The sequence below is a fragment of the Medicago truncatula genome, chromosome 2 (assembly GCF_003473485.1).
Source record: "Medicago truncatula cultivar Jemalong A17 chromosome 2, MtrunA17r5.0-ANR, whole genome shotgun sequence".
Lineage (NCBI taxonomy): Eukaryota > Viridiplantae > Streptophyta > Magnoliopsida > Fabales > Fabaceae > Medicago > Medicago truncatula.
Window position 1 is genome coordinate 9,303,092 of NC_053043.1, and position 7,972 is coordinate 9,311,063.

At 32.2% G+C, this 7,972-nt stretch overlaps 1 pseudogene; it reads right to left on the reverse strand.

Annotated features, from left to right (window-relative positions):
- Positions 1 to 4,784: 4,784 nt before the first annotated feature.
- LOC11415652 (F-box protein CPR1-like) lies at positions 4,785 to 5,834 on the reverse strand (annotated as a pseudogene).
- Between the last annotated feature and the right edge of the window lie 2,138 nt (positions 5,835 to 7,972).

Sequence of the window (7,972 nt, forward strand, 5' to 3'; positions counted from 1 at the left end):
ACTCGACTCAAACACAACAAAGATTTCGAGGACGTAAGTCGACCCAAATTCCATGTCACAAAAGATTTTTGTAAGCAAATGCTAATCATCCCGCAACGTTACATGCACACAAGTTTTTTCAATAAGGGACCAACACGGCCATATTTATTGATCTGCAACTCGACTTAAACACAACAAAGATTTCAAGAACGTAAGTCGTTCAAATTCAATGCCACGAAAGAGTTTTAAAAGTAAATGCTTGTCTCCCTGCAAGTTACAAAAGCACAAGTTTTTTCGACAAGCGACCTACACGGCTTTTTGACTAGCCAAGCTAGCCAACTCACCATACCTAGGGGGAGAGAAAGATGGAGGGGTTGCTAAGTAAGACAAACCTAAAAATATTAAGGGTCGATTTGTATTTGTATACTTTTGAGCTTATGAAAAATAATTTATGTAAATAAATAAAATCTTATGTTGATTTGTATGTTTTCTATAACAAAAATTGTATTTTCAGAAACTGTTTTTTATAAACTACATTAACAAATTTATAAATAATATATGAACATTTTTAATTTGCATAAGCTGTTATGGATAAGCTCAAAGTCAACCTAATCTAAATGGACGTTAGAAAGCAAGTGTGCACATTTTTATTTGGGCAAAAACAACCATTTGTTACTATTCAAACAATTTTTTGAATGTTTTATTGAAAAATAAAAAAATTAGTACAATTTACTAAATTATCCTTTGTTTTAAATTGGTTTGAATTAGGGCAGGTAACTCTTTTGTTTGCTTGTTCAAAAAAAAAAAGTAACTCTTTTGTTCAAATGAAAAATGCACACTTGCTAACTTAAATCTTAATGTTTTTTTTTTAAGAAAAATCTTAATGTTTTTATATGTGTGTATATATGTATGTACGTACGTACAAGACTGCACTTGTTTCATCATTCACTCTGTAACCATCACCCTCTTAGCATCTGAGGTACTTAGAGAGGACAAACAAAAAAGAGCTAGAATTTAAAAACAAAAGGCCAAATGATCACTCCTTTTTTATGACTCTAGCAAGTTTTGTTGATGAGAGTTGAAATATCTTAACTCAACTGTTCATGAGGATGAACATATATATTGCCTTCTAATTCCATCCTTATTTTTTACCAAACCTTCATTATGTTGCAAGCCGAAAGAAGAAGAAGAAACTTTTGATCTGTGTCATTTAATCTCAATCCCATCTATCACGAGAGGTTAAGGTGTAGTTGAGAATGTTCGATATCTATACATTGAAAAGACAAGGAATAATTACTTAACCAAGATGACAAACCACACCAATATGACATTTTTAAAATCTTTCACTAACAACTTTACATTACTTGACATAAATACAAACAAGATTTTAAAACAAAACGATAAGAATCACCAGTTTGCAGAAATACCCTTTCTTATCATAAAACTGCTTTAATTCATAAGTCCTACATATACATGTATACATAAATTAACAGTAATGTAACTAATACCAAACAGTGAAGATAAGCCACCAAACATATATTAACAACCTTTGCGCGGTTTTCCGTCTAAGGATGGTAAACCAGGGACATTTTCAGAACAGTTCCAAAAGATTCTCACAAAAACAAGGTAACGGTCATTCAAAATGGACTCATGAACACCATGTAGTCTCACCACCACCACTTCTTTCACTAACAAGTTTCATAAGCTCCTTAATGTTCATGTTATTGATTATAAACAGAGTCAATAATAATAATAATCTAAAACAACAAGTCAAAATTGTCCTTAATGTTTATGTTAAAACTTAAAACTCCTAATGATATCATAACGGGGAATTTTTTGAACAAATAATTACAAGAATTGAATGATCATTGATTTGATAAAGAATTAAAACCTACAATAGTCATTCCTTTAAACGTGCATCCAAATACTAAAAATGAAAATAGTAAACCAAAAAGAGATTGCTGCATCTGGATGCCAAACTCATTACTAAGATGCTTGCCTCATTTTAGAGTCAGTCCACAAACCCAAATCTTTTAAATCGACCATTTTCAATATTGACATCTAAATTGATTGTGACATGAAGTTCATGCTTCACATGCCGATGCCAAAATCTTTACGGCTATAATAGCGTTTATCAATTCCACTAAAAATAGGGATATATCAGTTTTACACAAGAGGGATAGTGTGATTGCAGACAATGGGTGCAACTCCATATTCATTATCAATTCAACCTTTCCCACAAACCAAGGAGACTAATTCCATTACAAGAAACAACAACTTGATTATCCTGTTTCAGCTGCACATCACATGTCCTTCTTTCCATCCCTTACAATCTCAATTTAAATCCTCGGGACAAGAAGTCGACCCTGTGGATAAAAAAAGTTGTTGATAGAAAAAACCATGCTTTTGAAAGTTAGTATGCATAAATTCATGGTAGGCCAATTTTCAAACAACTACTTTCTTCTCTTTACATACACAGATACCATACCACGGCAGGGTGGAATAGTCTCAACATTTAGGAGTAAAGATCTCAAACAATAAATAAAAAATAAAAAATACAATTCATGCCAAAATTCTTTCTTTAAGCAAATCTTTAGCTAGCTAGTCACAAGGTCAACTCTTAAACTAGCACAACTTACACAAATTGCGTATTCCAGAACAAAGGTAGAGAATCCTATTTCTATAATAAGAATTCAATTAGACCTTTAGCATTGGGTTTAATTGCAAAGATCATATGATGGGTTCATTAAACTGACATTAACTTATACATAGCAAAAACTAAAAAAAAAAAAAAACAGATAATCAAGAAGTACTTCTCTTGCATGTACATTCCACTCTGTTTGGTTGAAGAGAAATGAGGAAGAGAGAAAGAGAGAAGAGATGATACTTTTCTCTTGTTTGAAATGCAGAGAAATAGGGAAGAGAGATTATAAAACTGTAGGGCCCACCACTTTTTATTTTCTCTCCAAAGTAGGGAAGAAAGGGGAGAGAAAGGTTTCTAGTCTTTGTTATTCCTACTTTGCCCTTGCCTTCAAATGTTACAAAGTTCTCATAGCTTTCAACACCAATGGTACTTGAACAAAGTAGTGGAAAATGCAGCAAAGCTATTTGAGGTTGTAGGCATGCATTGCTGGTGGAGCAACGTTGATGCAACAAAAGAGAAAAGTAGAAGTAAAATACAAGTAAATATAATATTTATTTCTGTTTAAAAAAAGTATTTTTAAAATAAACTACATTAACTTCATTGCAAAATTAAATTGAAATATGATAAAATTGTCAAAAAAAAACTTTTTTAGTATAAGGATATTTCGGTCTTTTTAAAAATTAAACACACTTCTTTCTTCTCTATTTCTCTTCTTTCTCTCTTATACCAAATAACCCATCAAATCTACACTATTTCTCATCTCTTTCTCTCTTCCCATACTCTCTCTCATTTATTTCTCTCTTCCCAACTTCTCTTCTAAATCAAACACACCATTAGAATAACATAATTCCATCAAAGTAAAAAGTTTACACCAAAGTTTCAATTCAAAATGAGAGACAAAAATGGATGCAGCTCCATTCATTATCAATTCAACCTTTCTCGCAAACCAAGGAGACTAATTCCATAACAAGAAGCAACTTGAGCATCGTGTTAAAGCTGCATATCACAGGTCCTTCCTTCCATCCCTCACAATCTCAATTTAAATCCTCGGGACAAGAAGTCGTCCCTGTAAAAAAAATACTCCCTCCGTCCCTTAAACTTGACTCATTTGGAATTTTTTTAATTTTGACTTAACTGACTTTGACCGTATTTTTCAACTAATATACAAAGATAAATAACATCATATAAGATGTCGTTAGATTCTTCTCGATGAGTATTTTCAAAATATCAAATTTTCATAATTTTTCCTAATATATTATTAGGTTAATAGTGCTTTTCACCCCTGTATTATATGCGATTTCCGGTTTTCGCCCTTATAAAATTTTTGGTTTGATTTGCATCCTCGTAAAATATTTTTTTTTCGGAAAACACCCTTAATAGGCCATTCAAAAACCAAAATTTCTTGAAAAAAAATTATGAAAATGGCTTATTAAGGGTGTTTTCTGGAAAATAAAAATTTTACGAGGACACAAATCAAACCGAAAATTTTATAGGGGTGAAAAACACTATTAACCCTATATTATTCAAGATATTTAAGTTCAAAGTTATGCATTGACATACGTAATAAGGTCAACTAATATACAAGTATTAAGGGACGGAGGGAGTAAAAAAATGAATCTCATTGAAGTTCAACAATATCACAAAAAAATAGTTGATAAAAAACATGCTTTTGAAAGGAACTATGCTTAAATTTAAAATAATTTCATTGTAGGCCAATTTCTAAATAACAATTTTCTCCTCTTCACATACCACGACAGGGTGGAATAGTCTTAACATTCAGAAATAAGCTTTGCCAAAATATTATTAGGAATGAAGATCTCAAGGTCAACTCTTAAACCAACACATAGCATACATTGTTGTCAATTTTTTTGTTCTTTAGAAATCATGCATACACACATTGTCACATATACATAAACAAAGGTAGATTCAAAGTAATTAGTGAATCCTTGTCCTATAATAAGAATTCAACATGACCTTTAGCATAAAGTTTAACTACATATATAGTACCTTTTCTTGCTCTTGCTTGTATGATTCTCCTTCTTCCTAGAATTATCAACAGGGAAGGAGGGTGGTACAAAACTTCCAACCCAAATAATAGTTCCATTGAAGTTAGGAATTCCTTTAACAAAACTAACTTGTTCACTCTTCAAATCATACCAAATCAGGTTCCTATTATTTCCCTCCGTTGAAACATGAATTCCTTCCAACAGAACCTTACTTCCATCACTAGAATAACATAAAGGCCTAAAAATTTCCAAATCTACAAGGAAACAAGGTTCCATCAAAGTAAAAAGTTTACACCAACTATCTGTAGAACCATATTCTTTCATCACCCAAACTTCAAATTCAGTATTTCGATAATTCAAAGTCATACAAAGACACCCTTCCAAAACAACAACATTAATTTCAAAACTCTCACTATTGACTTCTTCAGGAAGAGGAACCACATTGAAAATATCAAGTGTTAGGTTAAACGCAACAATTAAACAAGGGTGTGACTCATCAATTTCCCTAGTCATTACCCAGTGAAGAGAATTCTCAACAAAAATCCCCATGGCTTGAACATATTTAAGAGCGTACGGCATACTGGGAATTATTTTCCACGAGTTTGTTTTCAAGCTGAAGAGTCTCACATGTGATTCAAAAGAGTAATGTATATCAGCTAACCATGAGATTCTGAGAAGTTTATAATCGCCGGATAAAGGATCAAAACCAAAACCGTGAACAAACACAGCGCACAAAGCAACACTGTCAATGTTGTCTGATTTGAGAATGTTAGGTATAGGAAGAGGGAGAAAAGGGATAATCCGATGTTTACCGGTGTTAGGGTTCCAGATTGTAATTTCATTTGCATCGTCAGGATGCCTGAAGGCGGTTTGGCCATTGGAGATAGCAATGAGGCCGTTACATGAACCTATAAGAGCCATGGTGCTGTTACGCGTGAAAGAATCATTGTTGCTTGCTACTGAAAGGATGGTTGAGTTGTATTATGAATTTGGTTAGGTTAGGGAAATTGAGTTCGTAGAGTTTGGGTGTTGTGTTGAAGAATGAGGTTGAAATTGAGGGAATTTTTGAGATGAAGGTTGATGAAGTTGTGGGAATCAATCAACGATTTAAGTGATTTTGAGATTGATCGGAATCAGAGAAGTGATTGTACTGGTAACCGGGAGAAGATTTCGGCAGGTATTTCCGGCAATAGATCAGTCGTCATTGGATGGAAGGAAGGTTCCTTCTACTAGGGTTTAGGGTTTTTCGTTACAACAGAGAAGTGGAAATAGAGCTTCAGTTTTGATAAGTGCTACTATATATGAGTTAGGATCCGTTGACACCAAATCTCAACCATCAATTTTATTTAATCAAAAGGCTCATATTTACTTAACTAAATCTCACGTTGTCATCACTTTATTGGATTCTCGCTCGCCCTTTCAATTTCACCAATCTTCATCTTTCTCATTTTAGTTATTGTTATTAATATTATTACTGCTCAGATTTTTCCCTCTTTGCTATCGGTTCTCTTATCCCAAATCAAATTCACATCATCTTCTCCATTTCAATATTTTTTACAGGTTCAAATTTGAGCATTGAAATACTAAGGGACAATTATAATTTATTCCACCAAACTACGATTCAAATTTGTGATTTATCAATAAATTGAGTAAAATTTAGATCAAACACAATTGTCAAACCTAAAATCATACAAATAAATTAAATAAAACCCATCCAAAATACCCCAAGAATCTTAAATTCATTGCTATTCAATTGCAATCGTTTTCATAAATTTGGCATAAATTGACTTAATCAGCTATGATTGATAGAGGAATCAGTCAAGAGGGAAGAAGATGCAGACAAAAATATTATTAGTGTGCGTGTGGCAGATAGTAAAAATAGAATTCAAGAAGAGAGAATAAGGAGTATCATGAGTCATGAGTTCATGTTTTTCAATGGTTGAACAAAATTATATTATGCGGTTGAGAAAATGGATATGCACAATATAGAAATATGGATTAATTACAAGCCTTTTGATTAAAAAAAATTGATGGTTGAGATTTGGTGTCAACGAATTCGTTGACACCTGGTGTCAACGGATCCTGACTCATATATATGTCAAATGCATATAAATGTCCTTTAAGTTTTTCATTTTTCCCAAAGTCGTCCTTTAAGTTTCAAAAGTCTCAAGCAAGTCCTTTAAGTTTCAAAAGTCCCAAACAAGTCCTTTTAGTTTTTGAATCGTTTCAAACAAGTCCTTTTAGAGGATGATGGTGATGATAGCAACAAAGAGCATTATCCACCATTTGTCATGCATAAAAAGATAGCTAATTTTAAGTGGGTGTTAGGAGCCAAATTTGGTACCAAAGATGAGTTCAAGGAAGCAATTACCAACTATGCTATCTACAATAGGACTTGTTTGAAACGATTCAAAAACTAAAAGGACTTGTTTGGGACTTTTGAAACTTAAAGGACGACTTTAGGAAAAATGAAAAACTTAAATGACCTTTAGATGCATTTGACCATATATATATATATATGGTTTAAATATGCAAACTGTCCTTGTAATTTGAGCGCATTTTGATTTTCGTCCCTGTAAATAAAATAAAATTAATTACATCCCTATAAAAATAAAATTTGTTTTAAAAATGTCCCTGGCCCCACTTCATTGGTGATTTGGCAAGGTTTTGGGCCACGTGGCAGTTGCTGATTGTGCAACTTATGCCACGTGGCGCTCCGTGCAACTGCCACGTGGCCCAAAACCTTGCCAAATCACCAATGAAGTGGGGCCAGTGACATTTTTAAAACAAATTTTTTCTTACAAGGATGTAATTAATTTTTTTTTTATAGGGATAAAAATCAAAATGCGCTCAAATTAGAGGGACAGTTTGCATATTTAAGCCTATATATATTGATGAGTCGAATGTAATAATATTTTTCTGTAATTCCATTGAATTTAATTTTTAACTTCTAATTAATTGAATGCATTCACTCAAAAAAATAATTAATTGAATGCATAAAATTTTAAAGAATAATTTTAGTTTTTGTTCGTTTAACATGTGCCTTAAAACACAAGTTAGCATGACCCTTTCACGAAACTTAATTGTAAATAAAAAGAGATACAAATTTTAACATATATACTATGCTTCTTTAAGAAAAGAACATATATACTATGCTAAAATATGTTTGGTAAATAATATTAAAATAAGATACTTAAAAAATAATTATACATTGACAATGTAAAATTATTTTACATATTCATCTAATAATGTGGTGTCACGTCAATTAATGAATGTGAGAATTCATGTGTTTTCAACCACATTAAATGATGTGTCAATACAATTAAACTTATCATAAAATATA